Here is a 23611-nt window from a genome sequence, read left to right as displayed (position 1 = left end):
TTAGTCCAGGTATCCACGACATTCAATCCATTCCTCAGTATCATTCATTTGCAAGCACATTCTATGCAAAAAATTACCACTTTCTGCCGTTGTTTAATTCGTATTTTTGGTAACAGTAAAAACAGTCATATTTTGGAGTAAATAATTGAGTGTGAATGAATTATAATTAGCGTGCAAATTATACGCACTTTTAGTCTTTTGATATTTCACACTTAAACTTTTAAATTTGATTGGCGTTGATTGAGTTTTTCACGAAAAGGTAATTCATTAATGAATGATTTATGAGTCATTTATGAAATTCTTCTTGTCGACAGATCTTCCTAATTATTTTTCAATGAACATCTCACAAATCAATGTTAATTGCTGGAAGCTATCCTTCTGTGGTATCAACTATGACAATAATTGACCCGTTAAAAGCTTGATTTTTTCTTTCATTTCGAAAGAACTGTGTCTGAATGCAGCCCAACAGAAAACTATTTCCTACCTAATCCGCTTGTGCCCCACATTTAATTTTTACCCCTCTGCGAATCACAAACCTACCCGAAGCCCGCGCAATTAATCACGAATTCTCACAAAGTATCTCTTTCAAAAATGCTGCGATTTTCTCGAATCACATCGATTAATTAGCATAAGCCGGCTTATGTTCACTGTTTTTCGACCGTCTATCCTTCTTCGGTATCGGATCAGCAATTTAACCTTTTCCTCCGTCTTCTCCCGAATCCATTCCATTTCGGTTAGCATTCATACCGATCAACCGAGCGGAAGAGGGAACCGGTTCCCAGAAGAACCTAAAATAACAAATCGAAAAAGAAAACCTGCCAAATTTGAATCTAATTCACTCGGCAGTGAGACCGAACTTTTCCCGGTGTGTTCTAAGAGTCGGTAGGAATTCCTATTGATTCGATTCCAGCCGGACTCTGCCTGTTCAATTTCATCAGATTGTGCAACTTTCAAACTCCTCGAATAGATCAAGACAACGAACCCAATTTTTAGTCGACCGACATGTTCGAGACGGAATCCTAAAATTTGAATATTTTAACGGGGTATGACAGAAAATTAGCATATTCGTCGCTCGTTCCTCCGTCGTCGTTCCACGTCGATCCCCGTCGAGATGGATCGATCGGAAACAAGCAGGAAAATCATTGACCTCTGCGCGCTTCGGTCGATGGGTGCTGTCTCGTGAGGATGCTGCAACATTTGAATTTACATTTCCGTTGGTAGGCGCTCCGTGCTGCTCTATGTAGGCTAACGCGCGTGCAGCAGATTACTTTGTAGTGGTCTTGTCCCCGTTTCGACAGAAATTATGATTTTATCTAACCGCAAACTGCCTCTCTCTCTGGTTGGAGATTGGACGCTGATGACGGAATCAGACACATTATCGTTTTTGGCTTGCGAAATGGAAAATACATAGCTCTAAACCGGTTTGAGTTTCGGATGGATGCGTCGCATTGATTGGAATAATCAAATTTGGTTGAATCTGTTTCCGATGTGTTTTGATTTTGACTTACCTATTACCAGCTGACAAATGGTCAACAACTTTAGCGGGAGTTTGTTGTTGAATGACCAAATAAACATATTATGATAAGAACTGTTGTTGAAAGTCACACAACGGATGTCTAATGAAGTGCATCAAATTCAAATATAATTTGTCTCTAATTATTATTGGTTTCATTTATTCTCATTTTCTTTTCCCTTTCAGGTAAGAAATTGAATATGCTAATTTAGTTTGGTATCATGGAGACATATTTCATTCGTCTTACCATGGAGACGTTAACTCGTTAATTGTGATACCATAAAAGGGTTGCAGGTTAGTCGAAGAGTTCGAAACACATTCCTTATTGAACAACAGTATAGGAATTAGTTACGGTCATGGAGGGTGTCGATTCCTGTAAAATTATACAAGAAAATGAAAGAATTTCAGAGTATTTTATGGAACTTTATTCATTTTTAACACCAATTAATTTAGAATGATTTGAGTAGTTCACAAAACCATACTTCAGCGCTCACATATTCGACAACATTTCTCAAATCAAGTGTACCATCGAAAATACATTTGAACGTGATTATAGGTCACTCTAAAATAATTAGGAGGTTAAATTTATTTGTCGATTACGTCACTTGTTCGATTATATCTCCGAAACTAGAAGTGTCAGCCATACGATTTTCGAACTGGATCCACAACCTAATTTTAATCTCGATCGAGTAAAATTATTGATATCGATTAATCCATATCCTAGATAACTTCAAACCTGTTTAAAGAATCACTAGTCGTTTCCAGGTCAGCGTAACCTTTTTGAAATCAGTAATGAACGGAGCAATTGGTCGGAGAGAAAAGGTACGTTTTGTTGGTTGTGTCACTAATACCATTATATCTCTGAAACCAGCAAAAGCTTTCAAACGAAGTCAACTTTATAAATATCAGATGTCATCTTTGAGAAAATTGAACCGTAAAAAACAAGGCGTTTTCGGTTACGTCACTTATACCATTATATCACCGGAACTAGAAATCACAGCCATTTGATCTTCTAACTTGATCCGTTCCCGGGTAGGTGTAAATAGTAAACAAAGATTAAAATAATGTCTAGCATCAAAAATAGTTATTATATCCTAATTCGGTATTGATGAGTTATTCCAATTTCATTAAGTAAATCTTCAAAATAAATGCTGAATAAGCTGCATCAGAATCGGATAAGCAAAATTCTTATGATAATACTCTATTCTAAATGTTAGAATATAAAATAACTGAAAAATTCGTCTTCCATAAATATTTTGTTTTATGTTTGATATTACAATGACAGAATTTTATACTTTGTTGCTATTTCGCCCGGGTTGGCAGTTCAATGCATAGGGCGTTGGTCTTACAAACCAGTGCACAGTGGTCCGGATCCACAATTTAGGGGGACAAAAACATTTGTGGCTTAGCCTTATACTTTAGAGCTATGATGTCTTCGGAACAAATGATCAGTGAAAGATAAGCCATATTTTGAAGCATATGGTATTAGGGTGGTTCTAATTATTAGGGTGATCCAAAAATTATTTTCCGTATGTGTTGAGATAGAGGACTGCATCCTTCTGCAAAATTGTAGGAAAACTTATATCAAGCAACTTTGCCGAAAACACTATTGTAGTATCTCTAACGGTTTTAGTGCTACAGCTATTTTAATAGATCAACTTAGGGTGTTCCTAAAAAAATCAGATTTTTTGCTCTAGCTTTCTTAATATTCACTTCTCGATTTTGGTGTCTTTGAATATCTTTTAGAGTTTGTTAAAACCAATTTTTTCATGACTAGCGCATTCAGGTAGCGTTTTCTGAACCGAAGTTATGAGCAAAACTAGTTCAAAAACAGATCATTTTTAAACTGCTATATCTAACATTGGAGCAAACGAAAAAAAAATCGGTTTGTTTCATTTGATAGAAAATACTTTCGAGCATGTTTATAGAAAAAATGGCGGAGGAGATATTTTTTTAAATTTTTTAAATTGTGTTCAAACATTGGGTTTTTTCATTGAAAAATGCTCTTTCATGTAAGATATTTACTAGCTATACATATTAAAATAAGGTATTGCTGTCTTCTAGCGTGTTGAAATTAAAAATGTTAATTCAGCTGCATAATCGGGAAGATGGTGTACACTCACATTGGTTGTTACTCTATTCGATAATGCTATTACAGGATCAGACGTTAAAAGAAATCGTTTGAATACATCCTCTAGATTCACTAAACGATTGAAGTTCTGCGGATGGAACTGCCTATACTTGCGAATTGATTTATTTCGACTCTCTTGCACTTCCTTACTGTACATACCAATAGGAAGCAAAGCATGTTTTATAATTGCAGTCCCATGCACCAGAAGTTTATGCATGGTTGGCGACAGAGCATACCATCCATACAGCTCAACAAAACGAATTCTCCTGGAAAGCAGGTACCGAAATCTTCACATTGCTGTTTATCAACGTTAAGTTTATAAAAAACCGTTCAAGTATATTTCCATTTAACTCGATGATTTGCGCTACTGTGTTATATTCTTTGACAAATCTACGGGCCCAGATACCATCATTCGAGTTGCCGCCTCCAGGTAATGGTTCACCAATGCTAGACCCTGTCAGCTTGGAGCGAAATCAATCTTCAGTATAGGAACGCCATCGCACGGCATCACATTCAACATATCATGTCAATTGTGTGGGTGTGCAGTGCTGCTATTTTGGCGCGCAAGATTTTGACGTTTATCTTCCCTACTTCAATGTACGAGATTCGACGCGGACTCACCTGAGGGCACCATGCTCGCAAAAAAGGATGTTTCCAATGATTTATTCTAGAAATGTGCGAGCTGGATATCTTGTTAATATGATGTCTTCGCTAATACGTAACCCTAGCCGCTCTTTTAATGCCGTTAGAATGTTTGTCTCTTGCTCCTTGATATGCTGATTTTGTCGGGACACGCGCCATGTCGGTTTCTCAATGTGCAAACAATAACTCACTTCTAGCAAAAGTTTCATAGATCGAATCATCATCGTTCCATCAAATTGATATTTGTTTGGATTATTCTCATTTGTTTCAGTTCTTGAAAAATTCAGAGCTTTTCCTGAGCGCTTGCATATGCACCAAGCATGAGAGTGTATGCCTGTTATGTCGTTTAACACTTTCGTATCGTTCAGGCAGAACACTAGCTTCGTTGATACAAATACTTTCCCCATTACTGTGGGAGAAAGCTCTGCAATTTCTGCATTTACTTTGTCCACTTCCTGCTGTTAGTTCCGTGTTTTCCTTTTGAAAGATTATTATTCTGGGCAGCAAAGGGAAACAGATGAAGGATAATTGTTGTTCCAGATTATCCAGCCTTCTTGCTCAACAATCAATCGCAAGGGAACCAAACAGATAGCAAATATTGTACAGTAAGGAAGCGCAAGAGAGTCGAAATAAATCAATTCGCAAGTATAGGCAGTTCCATCCGCAGAACTTCAATCGTTTAGTGAATCTAGAGGATGTATTCAAACGATTTCTTTTAACGTCTGATCCTGTAATAGCATTATCGAATAGAGTAACAACCAATGTGAGTGTACACCATCTTCCCGATTATGCAGCTGAATTAACATTTTTAATTTCAACACGCTAGAAGACAGCAATACCTTATTTTAATATGTATAGCTAGTAAATATCTTACATGAAAGAGCATTTTTCAATGAAAAAACCCAATGTTTGAACACAATTTAAAAAATTTAAAAAAATATCTCCTCCGCCATTTTTTCTATAAACATGCTCGAAAGTATTTTCTATCAAATGAAACAAACCGATTTTTTTTCGTTTGCTCCAATGTTAGATATAGCAGTTTAAAAATGATCTGGTTTTGAACTAGTTTTGCTCATAACTTCGGTTCAGAAAACGCTACCTGAATGCGCTAGTCATGAAAAAATTGGTTTTAACAAACTCTAAAAGATATTCAAAGACACCAAAATCGAGAAGTGAATATTAAGAAAGCTAGAGCAAAAAATCTGATTTTTTTAGGAACACCCTAAGTTGATCTATTAAAATAGCTGTAGCACTAAAACCGTTAGAGATACTACAATAGTGTTTTCGGCAAAGTTGCTTGATATAAGTTTTCCTACAATTTTGCAGAAGGATGCAGTCCTCTATCTCAACACATACGGAAAATAATTTTTGGATCACCATAATAATAAGAACCACCCTAATACAATATGCTTCAAAATATGGACTATCTTTCAATGATCATTTGTTCTGAAGACATCAAAGCTCTAAAGTATAAGGCTAAGCCACAAATGTTTTTGTCCCCCTAAATTGTGGATCCGGACCACTGTGCAGTGGTCGTATGTTCGAGTCCCGAAGGATTCTTAGTGTCAGTAGGATCGTAGTACTAGCCATACAATGATCATGTACGCTATAAATCGGCTTCGAAGGCTGTTGAAACAGAAAGGCCAAATTCCATAAAAGGCGTTGCTATTTTCTCATACAGACTTTGTTATTACTTTTGATAATCTACCTCTTATTTCAAACTAAATAATGTTTATTTCTACCATTGAGATGTTTTGTTTTGATAATAGAATTTGTTATTTAGCAAAAAAAAAGTGAAGCCTGGGACTTGAACCGAGAATTATTCCATCGCAAAGAGCGTCCGTATATCGACTGAGCCACAGAAGTTCATTTGAACTCTAGGTTAAATCAGGAAGTATATTTTATACACTCGATTTTCTCAGAGACCGCTTGACTGGTTTTCTTCAACTCAGATTTAAATAAGAGGTCAGGTACGGATGACTTTCAGTTTAGGAGTAACGGAAAAAATTTTGTGAAAAAGTACATTCGATTCATAAACTTAGCTTCAAATGAAAGGTCTCACAATCTAATGGAATCCTAGTGAATTTCATCCGGATATAACTTCCGGTTCCGGAATTACAGGCAGGTATAAAAATTTCAATTTCTTTAGTTAAACCGATCCCATTAGTTGATGATCAAATAAATTGATTTTGCGTACACCGGATCATCGATCCCGGTTCAGAAGGTATCGGAAAAAGTAATCGAACACTCCAAACCAGAATCTAATTTCTCAGAAACGGCTAGGCCGATTTTCTTAAAAGTTGAATTTAAGAGTATTATTTTCATAAAAGTTGAAGTCGAATTCGGTCCGAACTTGGCATCCGATTCGGGAAATATAGGGTGAAGTATGAAATTGCAATTGTATGAAAAAAACCTAGTGGTGTAATGATGCCTATCTCATATTACTTATATTTTCAAAAACATCACTAAAAGATTATGTCAAGTTTCTTTTTTTGAAACTTGAATAAAATCAAAAACTTTCTTCAGTATAAACTACCATCACCTTTTCAATTTGTAAACATTTATGTCATGTTAATATAGATTTAAATGTGGCAACCCTGCACCCTACACGAAATTGAACAAAGCACGCTGTGTGCGAGGCGGGTGCGTTTTCTTCTTCTTCCGTACCAGCACGTACCGATGCGCAGGTATGCAAAAACCCGGATCCGTTCTGCACGGTACTCACCTTCACTCATTAGCACACCACCAGGAGTATTGGATCATAAATCAAATAAACATAGATTTCTCACTGTACGGTGACACTAACAGCACCTCTAGTGACAAACGGGTGTACTTTTTTCCATTAGCTACTGTGGTTGTGTTAAATGCCCAGGCAACTTGTTGCATGCATTTTAGGAGCATTTACGCACCCATTCTCCACCAGACGGTGCTTTTGGTGTCAAGGGTTGCTCAACTACATTACTATTACACTGGGAAATCTATGTTTATTTGATTTATGATTGAATGCTACGCTTCGTGCCCGTGTTGAAAAGCAAACACCGAACGCAGCAGAAAAAGCACCCGTAGTGGTGGTCGTGTAATTGCCAAGCAACGGTGTTTGGATTTTCGGGCAGCACTGAAACCGAGTGTCCCTGACTCAAACATCTTTTTTTCAGTTTTGCGGTTTTTTCTTTGCGGATTTCTAAAGTTAAGTTACAAAGGTCCTAAAGTCGATTTCGTCAAAAAAATTATTTTTTTTTGAGAGTACATCAGATCGTTTCATGTGGAAAGGTTTAGCATGATGAGTGAGTTGATGCTCGCTTGGTTTCGAATCCCGATTCCGCACATAAGGCCCGAAGAGGCGAATGACCTTAAGGTTAGAACCTGTATGATCCAAACAATAAAAAGATCGTTACATTCATTTTCAAGACATTTGGAATAAAAAAAACTTTCGATATTAATTTTCAAAATCCCGAGTTATTTTTTTAGATTACACCAGATTTGGACATTTTATGCATTCTAAGATTGTAGGCATTAAAAATCAAAATTATTCAGGTTTGGGGTTTATTTCTACTGCTTCTGTAGTTACGCAGTTCCGAAGTCACATCGACTTTTATCAAAGTAAATTTTTTTATGAGATTACACCAAAATCAAAAAGAATTTTCGAATTCGGAAATCTCAAAATTTTTCTGAATACCAAAATCGGTTTTTTTTTCAAGAAATTAAATTACACCAGATTTTGACGCTTCATGCATTTCTAAGACATTTGGCTTAAATTTTTTTTTTAGATTCGCTTTTTTTGCGGTCCAAATGTACCATTCGAAAAAATGTTTTCCACGACATTTGGTATCGAAAAAAATTTTTCGGAAATCTCAAAAGTCTCAAAGTCAATCTTTTTCAATTTTTTTTCTGAGATTACAGCAGATCTGGACGTTATATGCATTTTTAAGACATTTGGCATCAAAAAAAATTTCTTCAGGTTTGTGGTGTATTTCTATGCGGATTATTGTAGTTACGCAGCTCCGAAGTCACATAGATTTTAGCAAAATTATGTTATTTTTCAGATTACACCAGATCTCATTTTCAAGAGCTTTAGAACCAAAAAACAAAATTTTCGAATCTCGGAAATATTAAAATTTTTCTAAATACCAGAATCGATTAGTTTCAAGAAAGTTTTGCTTAAAATTTCATCAGATTTGGACATTTCATGCATTTCTAAGACATTTGGAACCAAAAAAAAATATTTAGATATGCGTTTTTTTTTTTTCTATGCTGCCCAAAAGTCCCATACAAAAAAAAATTTTTTTCGAGATTACACCAGACCTCTACGTTTCATGCATTTCCAAGACATTTGGCATCGAAAAAATAATTTCAATTTCGGAAATCACGAAAAGTTCCAAAGCCGATTTTTTTTTAACAAATTTTTTACTGAGCTTACATCAGATTTCGGGACGTTTCATGAATTTCTAGGACATTTGGCATAAACAAAATTCTTAGGTTTTGCGTTTTGCCTTTCTCTATAGAAAGGTATTAGAATTGCTAGAAAAACCGACTTTCGAACGGAGCCTCGGAGACCCATAGTGTTATGTACCATTTGACTCAGTTCGACAAGATCGGAAAATGTCTGTGTATGTGTGTGTGTGTGTGTGTGTGTGTGAATGTGTGTGCACTTTTCGAAGATATTTGAACGCGCTCAATTTTCTTAGAGATGGCTAAACCGATTTTAACAAACTTAGGCTCATTTGAAAGCTACTATTGAGCATTTGATCAAGTTCGAAGATCAAATGAATGTAAATTCTGGTTCCGGAGATATGATGGTATAAGTGACGTAACCGACAAAAAACGTTGTTTTTACCGCTCTAATATATAGAAGGGTGCGAATATTTTGGGATCCCCCCTAATTTCGTAAGGCGGTGGTACTCAAAAGGGAAAATGAAATTTCCGAAATCGAAAAAAAAATTTTGATGCCAAACGTCGTTTGATTGTCTGAAACGTCGAGATTCAGTGTATTCTAAATATATATATATATATATATATATATATATATATATATATATATATATATATATATATATATATATATATATATATTTTTTTTTTTTTTTTTTGAAAAAATCGACTTTCTGGGACTTTGGAATTTCGAAATTTTTTCTATGTCCCAGAAGGTCAATATTTTCAGAAATTTTTTTTTCGAGATGACACAAAATCTCGACGTTTCAAGCAATTCTAAGACTTTTGGCATCAAAAATGTTTGAATCAATTGGTGTCAAAATTAGTATCCGAAATTATTTAAAAGAAGTATGAAATATATTTTCATTAGACCGTTATGAAAGAAGAGAAAAGCATTATCACACCACTAGGTGGATTAAGAAGGGTTTTGTTGCGTGGATTTTAAAAATCACGCAATTTTTTTACGCGGATCTCTGACGTTACGCGGTTTTTTTACGTGGTACGTATCCCCCGCGTGAAAATAGACCACGATAAACATATTTACTTAGTGATCAAATGACTATCGGTTCAAGTCCCAGTTGCTAGTGTCCCTCTTGTGTTCTGTTATATTGTTGAATTTCGGTTCATCTGAAGAAGTGTTACAGATTTCTTTCAAACTGTGACGTCAATAATATCCGAAGAATTTTAATTGACTTTGCAATTTTACAAACCAATTTGCACCCTCTCATTTTGCTTTTAACGCAAAGGTTGATAGCAACAAATCGACATCGTTTCATTGACTAAATGTCATCATAGGCACACGGGAAAGCAGGAGATAGGAAGGTATTGAGCACTTCGCAATCTCACTTTTTCTCGACGGTTTTATAAAAAGCCTTGGTGGTATATTGTCGTTTTGATTCCATATGTCAAGCTCGTTGGATAAATTGACATCGATTAATCCATTGTTAAAGCATCATAGGATATGACTGCGTAAAAAAGTTGTGGGAATAAGTTGTGAATCGAGCCTTATTGTAGAGGATTATGGGAACATATATCTGCTTGAAATTATCTAGAAAGTAGTCTACACGTTCAGAAACGGCAGTATAGTTTGTTAGAATGATGCAAAATCGTCAATTACCAGAATTCGTTCTCGCGATGTTGTCAGAGAAATCGTAATTGGTTGCGAATGACTCTTCTCAAATAAGTTTCAAATCAAAATTCCTAGCACCGAAGAAAACAAATATCTTGTTCTCTTAAATATGTATCTACCAGTTAGTAAACCTTGCTGCCAAAAATTTCCAACTGTTGCAAATTACCTCATGCTTACGCGAATCGCATTCAAATGCGTCTGTGTAAACTCAAAATTGTTTGCGCTTGTCGTTCATCTTTATTTGCATTTGCCATGAATTGCAATCCATGTCCGATGCTGTTAATTGTCGCAAAAAAAACTCATCTAACCTTAGTTGGTGTTTCTTGTACTCACTGAAAATTAGCACCTTGTTGTGAGGTCGATGATAGTTAGCTGCCACCATAACCCAACAGAGTGGTACATGTGTGACCTTGAAGGCTAGAAGCCGGTTTCGTTTTGTCGATCGCTGTTCAAGATAAACAATGTACATGACACAGGATGCTTTAGGACTGAGAGAACCAATAGTGAAGTTTCAGTCAACTAGTGGCTAAAGTACAATTGTTGAACTCCGGTTCCTCTGGTGCTAACAGAGAGACTATTTGCATAAATCCAGTCATTGCAGGGCCAATGGTGTGCTATCACTGTTTACCCCAAGGGCATGCCTCGTGCGCCACTGGCTTTACTTATGCGCCAATTCAACGATTCGTGACACAAAGGTGAACGAACAAACAAGCATTAGTTAGCTCCTTCGCCACTTGGTGTGAAACAACAACTCGAAGATATTAACCCTAACTGGCCGAACTATGTACGCAATTGACTACGTCTTATGATTATTGATCGAATGAATGGTTTGGCAAAGGTGCTGCGGTGCGGCTAGACGACCGTCTGACGGTACCGAACTAACCAGTGGGAGTCCGTCGACGAAACGTCAATAAACAACCAGAAGCTGTTCAAACACTCCCAGCAGTCCGGTTGATTGGTGTCAAGATGATTGAACTATTGCCGTTAATTAAAGCGATGCTTGCGGGTGTCATTGGAGAAGCTAGTGGATGAGAGTTTGGTGGGAGTCTATTTGCGTGTAACCGTGATTGTAACTGTGAATGTGAGGATGAGTAAAATATTTGTCATAATTGTCATTCGAATAAGTTTAACTGTAAGTTGTGGGACTCATTTAGTTCTCAATTCATGAACAAGCATTTCAACAGCACAAAAATAAACGATCTTCTGTCAAAACCCAAAAAAACACAAATGTCACTGGTGCTCGTGTCTGCGGACTGCAACTAACACCCCAAATGGCAACAAGTGCCCTTAACTCAGGGAGCTCTTCCACCCGAAACATGAACGGTGCTGGTTGCAGTGAAACGATCACTTTCAGAAATTATTACCCACCACGGCGGTGGCAGCGGCAGCGAACGTTGGAAACGCACCGTAATTCATTCGTAACAGGGACTATAAATGAACATGAAGTACGAATACACGAGAATCTGTTTGCCCTTCTGAAGTCCATGCCATCCGCCCGTCAGCCAGGAGAACTGGAGACTATCATCATCATCATCACCGTTTGTACATGGCCGGTCGCTGTCGTCATTCGGTATTATCATTCGCGCATACTTCAGGGGATTTTAATATATCCATTTTGCATGACACCACGCGAAATGCTTCCAACCAGAGAGACCGCAGAACCAAGGGTTCCCTTTTTTCGTGGGGGAGGGGGGGGGGGGGGGGGGTAGGCAGGCACCGACCAGACTACAGCATCATCTGCACACATACGATTCGACGCAGCCACATAATCACGGTGCAATAAATAGACTTCAAGGAGCAGATTTGCTACTTCTCGGTCGGCTGCAGCACTCGGTACTATTTCTGGGCAGATGAAGTCATATCGCACCCCACTGCACGGATCCGGCGGACAGCTTTTAGCCGCGTCAACCGAACTAACTGAGAATATGTGCGCCGCGGTAAGCCATGTCCGTCTTGCTTTTAATATAGGCAAATTTATCTCCTGTCGCGGATTAGGAGGAAGACAAGTGCCATTGTTCGGTTTGATTGGTGTTGCGGTATGAGAAGTTGAGTTCTTTTGAAACTCGTGACATGATGCAAGTTACAAGTTTCCCAAGAGGAGGGATGTTGGTATTGGATACTGACGCCATTTCGCTGTTGAATTCCGTTTGTCTTACTCGGGCAGTTGACAATCATTATGCATTTTGGTTATTTTAGATGTCATATTGTGTCATTTTGAAGATGCTAAAATCTATACTTTGTAGTTACTTAGGATGAAAACATTCCGACGTCATTGGAAACATGATGAATCCTATAACATTTGATATTCTGATACTTCAGCAAAGAGACACACGATTAAAACCATATTTTTCTAAGAGTGCTTCGAAACAAAATTGATCAGCCTAAACTTGACACTTTTTTCATGGTGAATTGAAAAAAAAAACCTCCACACGTCTCAAGAGACTAGAGACGTGTACAGCGTCATATCTGTTGTTTTAATTTGTCATTTATTACTCTTCATAATTTTGCTCGCACATCGCGAAAATCCGAACTACTCGCATATCGCTTTTATTTGTCGGCAGACTAGAAATGTGACACTTTGTGACAACCGTTTATAGTCCACATGAGTTTATTTGTAAGTCGAAAAATGATAAAGGTTAGTCAGAAGTCTACTTAAACTCAGAATTATTTTCACAAAAATTGAATTCGGATTCGACTAATACAACCATAAAAATTTTGCAAATAAGTTTTTTTTTCTTGGTATTATATTTCTGTTGTGGAATTTGGCCTTTCTGTTTCAATAGACTTCGCAGCCGATTCTTAGCGTACAGAAACATTGCATTGCTAGTACTATGAATCCTACTGACACTAAGAATTCTTCCAGGTCGGGGATCGAACATACGATAGCTGGCTTGTAAGACCAGCGTCCTATGCATTGAATCGCCAACCCTGGACCGCAAATAAGTAACACGCAACTAAATTTCATAAAAAGGGCACGTAGTCAAAATTTGAGTATTCCCACATCTACTCATTATTAGGTTTGAGGAATGAGGCTGTCGAAATTTGAGTAGCTTTTATTCGTTTTATAAAAAAAAAATATGTATGTATGCCTTGAGCTAGTTTTAAATATGATCAGTATCTAACGGGGATTGGAAAATTTGCATTCGAATTCAACTATGTAATGAAAACCGCGTAAATGTTACCGAAGAAACGGAACTCGCACCCGTAGCTAGCTTATGGGGTAGAACAAAAACAAAATCTCAAATCAGTGTCGGCTGCAAAGCAGAATGGCGAGGATAGATTTGTGATGCGGTGTGTAATTGTTTTTTGTTGGATTTATTCCCATAGATATAGGACCATAAATGAATGCTGTAGTGGCCAAGTACAGCAAAGCATGCTTGGTTCTTCTAGTCAATTGGGCTTCCTCTTCATGTGTTTTCATATGCAGGGTAGCTTAGATGGCAAAACAATTTCCCCGGTTAAGAGATAGCTACGGGTTCGAGTTCTGTCTATACGGTAACATTTTCGTGGTTTTCATTTCATAGTTGCACTCGCATGTCAATTTTCCAATCTGTTTTTTCCAATTAGATACTGATCATTTCTATGAAAAAAAATGTTTCTTTTATATATTTTAATAAGGTAATCTAAAAATTTGTGTCATTTGTACTCAAAATAGAAATTTGCCTTTTCACTTATATTTAAATACATATGATCAGTATCCTAACTTGAGTCATTCTTCTTCCAAACGGAAAGCGCAAAAAGCGATGAAAAATCGTTCAATTTGCTTGATGTTGAGAATGAACGACTTCAACCAATGATTGGTGGTTGGTTTAAAAAATGGCAATAAAAATCAATACATTCTTGAGTTTTTAAATTCTGTAAGAATAATCCGATAATTAGAACGCACCGAACATCACAACGCGGTTAAACCATTATTGTCACTCAAATTTTCGAAAACTCAACGCTTACTCTTATGTATGCGAGTAAATTTTACTCAAATGTTGTCATATTGTTCCAGTTGGTGAATTTGGAGTAGACGCAACTCAAATCATAAGTTTTGTTCAAAGAGCGTGTACGAGGAAACACTTTTTCTTTCCTGTTGTTCGCCCGATAGAGACATTTGAGATTTATTGTATTTCTTTATTTCTCGTGTATCATTAATGACTGGAAACTTATGGAAACGTTTCAGGATGGGAAAATAATTGTTACTTAAAAAAATAATTTTGGAATTATTTTAGGACAATTAAAATGCGAAACGAAGTTTTCCGTCCAAGATGTTACCTTTTCAATTAAGACTTATGTAACTTTTGATTAACTTTCCAATGTGTCTTGTCTACGGAATCATAAAGGTTGCACCATCTGAATTGGATCAATAGATAAATTGAACAATCTTTTATCAATTCTCAATAAAATAAAATAGTTTATCGTCTTTCCAAAAATTCCAACACAAATAATCCATTAGTGCGTTTGCTGTGTGGTATGTAGCTTAGACGAATTTCTTGACATAGGATGTTATCCGGACCTTTTTCGTGTATTTTTGATAACACAAAATATACTATACGGAATTCCTGAATTGATTCTGGATCCGACTTCCGGTTTCGAAATTATAGGGTGAAACTTAAACTTAAACAGGTGAAACAAAAAACGAGAAAAAATCAAAGTTAGTCTCCAAACCTATAAAATTGGTAGACATTGTCAGTTGACGGCCAAACAAACCGATTCCCTTTAATTTTTCAAGAATCGAAGAAAATTATTTGGAAAATATCGACCTTGGGACGGTATTGGAAAAAAAGTATTAATGCCAGTTGTTTTAGGAATGCATGCAGGTTTTTTTTTTCAAACAAACAAATTTTTTTTCATGCAATTCCCAGAGAGTTGATTAAAAAAATCGCATTTTTAAAATTCACATAAAAATCGTAAAAAAAGTCTATATGAAAAGAGACTTGAGTGTATTGTTTGCGAAAACATACAATTTAGGAGTGTATCGAAAATAAGCTATCCACAAATTTTTCTTTAAAATTATGATAAAAAACGATATTTTATTCAAACTAAAAATGATCTTTTATTGTACGAGGTTAAACTTATTATGCTCAAGCAAACCGGATGAAATTTAAGTTTTTCCTTCACGAATTTTCGAAGTTTTGATCGAACGCTCTTCATCATGTTCCGGACCGCATCGAATTTTTTGGACGCTTGAGCCCAAATTTTTTTGAACTCCTGCATGTTCTCAGCTGCCTTACCAGTCTTCTTGATAATCCTCTTCATGATTGCCCAGTAACGTTCGATGGGTCGAAGCTGAGGGCAATTTGGTGGATTGATATTTTTCTCAACGAAATTTATACCCTTTTCCGCCAATCGAGAGTGGTTTTGGCATAGTGAGCCGACGCTAAATCCGACCAGAACAATAAAGGCAGCAATATCTTCTGGAGACACTCAGATTGATAGATTTCTGCATTTATAGTTCCGGTAGTGTAAAAAATGGTTGACTTCAAACCACAGAAACACATTGCTTGCCATATCAGTACCTTTCGACCGAGTTTCTCCACTTGAATCGACCTGTCCGCATCGCTTACATCCTCCCCAACGCCGGCAGTAAAGTATTGTGGACCTGAAAGAGGTTTTGAGTCCTCCTTTACATAAATCTCATCGTCCATCAAAACGCATGCATCCGGACACTGCAAAAGACGCAAATACAATTTCCGGGCCCTTGTTGCTGCTCGCTTCTTCTGTTCTACTATTTGTTTCGAGATTTTTTGCTTCTTGTAGGTCTTCAGGAGATTTCGCCTCTTGATACGCTGGATCATTCCGACACTCGTTCCTGCTTTTTTGGCCAAATCACGCATTGACATTGATTTGATCTTCATGATTAGAGATGCCACTTTCTGGTCCAGTTTCGGCTTGAAAGAACCGGGTTTTCTGCCTCTTCCTGGTAGTTCATCCAAAGAATAGTGTTCTCCGAACTTATTAATGATGGTTTTAACACTGGAATGATGAATTCCAAACCGCTTCGCCAATTTTCGCATAGTAATACCCTTCTCACTTAGCCATGTGTCCAGAACACTTCCTTTTCAACACGCGACCTTTTAAAAACGCAGATTTTAAACCGCACAAACAGGTAAACAAAAGCTGACAGCCAAACGCACAGATCTGAGCATAAAAAACCATCACAAATACTTGCGCACAAAACAAATGTATGTGGATAGCTTATTTTCGATACACTCCTTAGTCGGCAGTGGCTGCTAAAACCTATTATACATGCACGCAAAAATCACGTCAGTTTTTCTTGTAGCAATCGAAAGTTTGTACGAACGTAAACCTTATTTCTGCCTTTTTGTTTTATGACATAAAACTGCGTTTACTCGTGGTTTGCTAACTTTAATCTGTTTAGCAAACATATACGCCTTCTCGAATCATATTTACTTCATTCATTTATTTTTTCGCTATGACCTAAGCCGCCATTGTCTTAGTTAAACTTTCATAAGAATACAACGAACGGTAGTTTTGGAAATGACTGACGAGTGAAATAGCAGAAATGAAAGCCTGCGATAAAATAACTTCAAACGTGTGACTTGAACTTGTAACATTCTCCTATCCGTAAAATAGAATACTAAATCTCTTGGCGTATAGGATGAGAGAATTTTATTCGATTTGATAATATCAGCTCCGTTCTTCATTGCTTCCAAAAGAATAAGGGAATTGCTAGTGCATTAATTATGAACAGAAGATTGTTTGGAAAGCGATTAAATATTGCAGTTAGTTTCATATTAATATAAAAGTTCCCTTTTGGCGCTATTATACAGCCCAAATAATCATCAAAGCTAAGGACGACTATCCTTGTCGAAAAAAAATGTAATCGTATTGTAAAGCTTGTTCCTCCTTTACATTTCAAGGATACATTTAACATTTAGACTTTTGTTCGTGATTCCACTCCATGGACCATGACAAGAAAATGTACAATTGAATGTTTTGCTACTGGCGATGTGTGGTGAGGAATAAAATTGGCTTTGAGTTTTACTCAAGTTTAAGGGCGTGCAGTCGGACTGTCACTGTCAAGAAAATTACGGTTCTCCTTCGGACAAAGTGAATCTGTCACGGAACCCTTTCCGTTTAACAGCGTACTAACGGCAACAAAAAACAACCCGAATATTCAATTAACCAACATTCTTCGTAGAACAACCCGGTTTGCAAGGGTAAGAACAAAAAAAACTCTGAAATGAAATACCAAGAAGCTAGGGCTTTAATTGCTGTCTGTCAATTTTTGTTTTTGCTCTACTCTTCCAGCAGTTGAGCAACCTTGGTCCCAGTCCCATTCGTCAGTTTGCTTACTACACTCGCAATGTGTCGGTTGGAAGTCGGATTTCAGCACCAACAACGAATTACTGACTGTCTGACTGAGTTCTCCGTTTGCCTTCTCGGTGAAGATGCTGGAAACTAGACTACACTGAGCACGGATCGGAGCTCTTCCAGGCAACCGGAGAAAAATGTCTGCAGATCAACAGTAGTAGCCTTTTCCCCTCCAGTGGCGGCTGCAGCGAGCGAGCGTGGCAGCAAACAGAAAATAAATGAAATTATCATCGTAATTACACAGCAGATGTGTTTTATTGATATTTAATTGCTCTATAATTAATCGCTCTTCGGTTGTACTTTTGTCACTTTGCTCGGGCAACTGGTTTTTGCTTTCGATTCGAACTGTTAAGTGGAATTGATTTGCAATCAGTGGGGTCTCTGTTTACGGTTGATCGGTGATGCCGTCGGTTTCTGGTTCAATTGAATGGAAATGGTTTTAAATGGTGTGGTTCGGTGTTGATTCATTCATTGAGACATCAACGTTGTGCCTCGTGATAAAATCATCAATCTGTGCTGAAAGAAAATTCATACCACGCAGATAAAAATATTTTGTGATTTTACATTTATTTTCATGCACATATTTGAAGCAGGCAATTGAATGGAAATTTACATTACAAAACGAAGCGGTTTGTAAATACACAGTCTAGTTCAATGAAAAACTAAATGAATTTTAATATAATTTTACATCAATCCTGGTTTTAAATCAGATTTTCGTTTCAACTGATGTCTATTTCATAGTACTATCGGTTTACATGTCGTGTAAGTTTCATCTTTCCTTTCTGTGCAATACGAATCACTTTAATCGAAACATAAAATTTCACGTGGATAGCCGGTTTGTGCTTAGTGCACATGATCAGTTTACAACTTTCGTTTCATCTTCGACTCATCAATGCATTAGCAACCGCGAGATGGCATCATCAGTTCAACATTAACTGATAATATACTGATAAGTCGGAGACAAAACGGATTTTTTTCAAGGGTAATATAACATTCCAATCTTTGTTAGCATCTACATGAACATTAGGAGAAAAACCTTTCTTATATTACTTATATTTTCAAAAACATCACTAAAAGATTCTGTCAAAACAATTTTTCAGACTTGAATAACATCAAACCGCTTTATTTGGGTATAAATCACCATAACCTTTTCAAATTGTAAGCAGTTATGTCAAATTAATATAGATTTAAATGTGGCAACACTGCACGCTATACAAAATTGAACAAAGGGCGCTGGGTGCTAGGCGATGGTGTTTTCTTCTTCCGTATCAGCACGTACCGATGCGTACAGGTTTTGCATCATTTTGTATGACAGTTTGAAAATGTTGATACGCCCTATAATTTCGGAACGGGAAATCTGATCTGAATGAAATTGCACAGCTTCTTTGAAGACACTCAGGGCTTTATTTTGAATCATAGTTTGTGAAAATCGGTTTAACCGTTGCTAAGAAATCGAATTGAGTTCCGTTTTTGGAGCTTTTATTCATTATTACCGGTGCGTTCGGAAGCGGAAACCGGGGACTAGTTGTCCCAAAGTATTTTTGTTTATTTATTTATTTTGTCTTCGATTAGAGTAAAAACTATCGCACAGACCTATTATTATCAATCTAGTCTGAAAACATTAACTTAACAATATTTTCGATATAAATGTGTCTTTGTTCATAGTAAAATCAAACAGATGATAAACTCTATTGAATTGATTACAGCAAACATCGATTGGATTATTTTGTCCATACTGTGTGCGATGAGCTGATCGTCGTATGAAGTCCATTCTTCGCAAAGATCTTCCCGGAACATTGATATGAATCCTTGTCAGAAGTGTGGGGCAGTCGATGTTATTATTAAGCAAATCAAAAACGAAAAGTCGTTGATGAAATATCCGCCGGTTTTGCAGCGTGGGTAAGTTGATGAGAACACAGCGATCTTCGTAACGTGGTAGCTGAAGCCGATTAAGCCAAGGGAGTCTTCGAAGCGCGAATCGGACAAAACATTTCTGCACTCGTTCGATCCGGTCGATGTGAACGTTGTGGTATGGAGCCCAGATTACAACTCCGTATTCTAGAATACTGCGCACTAGAGCAATGTAAACAGCCTTGAGACAATAAACGTCGTTAAAGTCTTTAGTGTTGCGTTTGATAAGTCCCAGGACGGCAAAAGCTTTAGCAATAACCATCGGAAGTTGTTCGGTGAAGCGTAACTTACGGTCGAAAATAACGCCTAAATCTTTTACAGAAGAAACTCTTTTGACTGGATTCGCCATTATTGAGTATTCAAAAAAAAAATTGGAGACTGATCTCGTGAAAATGTTATGGTATTACATTTGTTAACATTAACACTCATGCCGTTTCTATCACACCAATCTATGACACATTCAATGTCCATTTGTAGCGCACAACAATCTACGAGGCTTGTAATGATTCGGTAAATTTTTAAATCGTCGGCATACATTACTTTAAACGACGACAGTTCATTGCAAAGATCATTCACAAATAGCACAAACAGAAGTGGTCCGAGATGACTCCCTTGTGGAACACCAGATGTAATATCAAAAGGATCAAAATGTACAGTTCCGACTCGAACTGAAGCACTACGATCTGTAAGATACGAAAGAATCCAGTTTGTTATCCAGTCAGGAAATCCATTTCGTCTCAATTTTTCAACAGCGAGTACATGAGGAACACAATCAAAAGCTTCGAGATACACCGCATCAACTTGTTCTCGTTTTTCAAGCTTGTTAATCAGAGTAGAAACGTAGCTCATTAGATTCGTAGTAGTTGATCGTTTTTTGACAAAGTCGTGCTGATCGGTTGTGAGGATGTGCTTTACTGACGGGTAAATAATATCCAACAGCATACGCTCGAAAACTTTTGGGAGGCAGCTAAGGATAGAAATGATTTGTGAACTGGTACTATTACAGCTTCTTTCCATTTCGCAGGAAAATAGCCTTCAGCGAGAGAACGATTAAAAATAAGAGATGCCGGCAAAGCCAAAGCAGATGAGCATTGCTTTACAAAAGATGGCGGAAGGCCGTCCGAGCCCGGTTCCTTTGATCCATCAAGTAATCGTTTTATGGGGACGAATTAGATTTCTAAGAATAAATAAAACAATTTTAAATTATGAACAAAGTTTTACTATTTTTGTCCACAGTAATAGGACAATGATACACGAATAAAAATCGATTGCCGGTACCATGATCAAAAATCATTAAATCATTTATAATGTCTATCATGAATAATGAGTCATGATATTATGAGCAAAATGATTGGTATCAAGAACAAAAAATACATCTTCTTTTCTCCTCGGTGAACGACCAAAATGGTTAAAGCCGGGGTAACATGAATGATATAAAAAAATACATCTTTCATGTTCATGATTTCAATCATTTTGCTCATGAAATTTCATAAGAAGACGTGGTTCATGATTTCATGATTTAAAAAAAGTCATGGTACCGGCAATAGATTTTCATCCGTGTAAGAAAAAAAAACATTTCCTGAAATGTGTAGCAGATCATCAGGGATAACAAACTCCGATTCAAATGAAACTTTGAGAAAGCCTGCGATATGGCAAACCCTTTATTTTTCACGGATCTAATGATCAATTCTACTCAAGGCCAACCTTTCAAACGCATAATTTTTTGCATGCACATTTTTCATATCGCTGCTGCTCCAAAACTATCAAATTTCAATAAAGTACATGAAAAAGTTCTAGGAAATCGTTTGAGCACTATGAACAAAATTTTCTGAAAAAATATTCGAAGGCCTTTTTAAGAATTTAATAACCAACCAAAACAATCAACTAGTAAAAGTGTCTTTTAATTGTTTCACAATAATTTAATGTTGAACTTAAACATACAACTCATATTTGATGTTAATTTGATCAGAGCCAATTGAAAAGTGAAGAAGTTACTGCTGAAATACTTTTTTTAGCTTCAAGTTCCGGATGAAAAATAGTTATTTTAACAAAAGAATATAAATTTGCAGTTAAAACTCAATAAATTTACTAATAGTGACATTCCATTTAGAAGGAATCATTTTCGAGGTATTCAGATTTTCAATGAATTACGCTGTTTCAATAATTTCACATATACAAGAACTAATTCTAAATCAAACATACAGTTTCCTGTGAATTATTGGCGTAATTCGTTAAAAACCTAATTTCTTTGCATTTCATATCAAAATATCTGGAAAACGGAGCCAGTCGATTCTGATGTTGCCCAATTTTCTACTTGTAATTTGTGGAATGGCTCTGAAGTTTCTTGAATTGTAGATTGTACATTTTCCGGTTACAGTAAGTAAATTTCATTTTCGATATTTCAACCTGCTTCTCCCAAGAGCTCAAAATAACATACTTAACTAAGTTCATGACGACATGTCAGCATAGAATTTGCTTAAAAATTCAAAGGATATCCGATTTTCGAAAACGGAAAGATTCGAATCGAACCATTCGTCCTAATTTAGTTGGGTATGAAGTTTGTTTCGATTTTTCTTTTCTCGTATTAATTATACCCAAAACATTCGAATAGATAAGTTATGTTCATAGCAGCTTTTGATCCTTAAAACGAAGAGATCAGAACAGATTACACTATAGTTCACGGATTCGAACGATGAAACTAATAGAAGACTAAAGAACATATTGAAAAAACATCAGCTTGCGAAACATATTGCCGCGAGACTTCTACTGTAAATCCTTAAAGCAAACAACCGGTTCGCACGATTCCACAATTCACCTCGGATTTTATGTTTTTATCTTCTCGCTAGAACACAGCCACTTCAACCTCAAAAGATGTCAAGCTGAAGATGACACACTTATGCAAATGATATTGGCTCCTTCCGCAAAGCGAAAAAAATATTCAACCGAAAAAAAATTCTGACTAACTCAATCAGAAACGGAATCAATTGGTAATCCTTATCGTCTGTCGGATCAGACAAGCGGAGAGAAATGTTCGTTTTGTCATTTTTTTTTTCTTCGTTGGAAAGGGAGGGGGGGGGGTTGGTTGGATTACGCGACGGCAGGTGGGTACGGTCCCGCCAAACGTTTGACGTCGAAAGATGCTGCTGTCGTTGACTGAGTAAGTATCCGGTTGCCAATGGGCAAAAAAACACAAGATTCTTCCAATAATATTTTAACGCGAAAAAGTCTGTGTGTGCAGGAATGCCGATGGAAAACGTTTGGAACAATGTATTCATGAAAATTTGGCTGTCGTTTTCACTCGTGTCTAGAGAAGTTAGACCTCTACCGCTATCCTAACTCGTACTGTCTTCTCTCAACATAGCAACACATAAATTATTGAAACAGAAGGCTTTTTTGATGTGCGATAAGCAATCATGGACTCGAATGTCGAACCAATTATCAAATGTCTACAAAAGGAGAGTTGAATTTTTTTTAAATTTTTCATATTTGGTCTATTAATTTTGAAAACTCAAATCTTAATTTTGAAAACTACAAATCTCAATCAATTTCTCTTGGAAATCGAAGAGATCGAATCTTCAAGCATCTTCCAATTTTTAATTTTTTTTATGGAATGAATCAACCTAAACTACTTCGGAAATAGATATCGCTATACATGTTGCATTATATCGCAATCAAATATCTACAAACATGATTCAAAGTAATTTGTTTCTTTTGTTTGGGTTGATATATAGTCGCTAAAATCATAGTTCAATTTTTATCAGTGCTCAACAAAAGACACACTAGTAAACGACTGATGGATGAGAATAACATAAATGAAAACTTGTGAAAAATATCCCTAGGGGTTGAAACCGCAATCTTTTCAAGCTTAGAAAATCGTTCTCCCAATTGAACTACTCTGAAAGCAATCACATTAAAATGTATCATCCAGTATCACAACTTTGATTTAACTTCGCTCAGAAACTTTAGAATACTTGTGTTTTATAGAGCGATATTATTATCAATTGAAAGTAAATGGTACGATTTGAAAGTCCCC

At 36.6% G+C, this 23611-nt stretch overlaps 1 protein-coding gene across 3 annotated transcripts in view; it reads left to right on the top strand.

Annotated features, from left to right (window-relative positions):
• LOC131429889 (pseudouridylate synthase RPUSD2-like) overlaps positions 1 to 23611 on the top strand; it is a 610839-nt gene that overhangs the window by 374387 nt on the left and 212841 nt on the right. The gene's annotated exons all lie outside the window — the stretch shown is intronic.

The sequence above is a fragment of the Malaya genurostris genome, chromosome 2 (assembly GCF_030247185.1).
Source record: "Malaya genurostris strain Urasoe2022 chromosome 2, Malgen_1.1, whole genome shotgun sequence".
In the NCBI taxonomy this organism is placed as follows: domain Eukaryota; kingdom Metazoa; phylum Arthropoda; class Insecta; order Diptera; family Culicidae; genus Malaya; species Malaya genurostris.
Note: the sequence above shows the minus strand (reverse complement) of the source record. Positions and strands in the feature narration are given on the sequence as shown.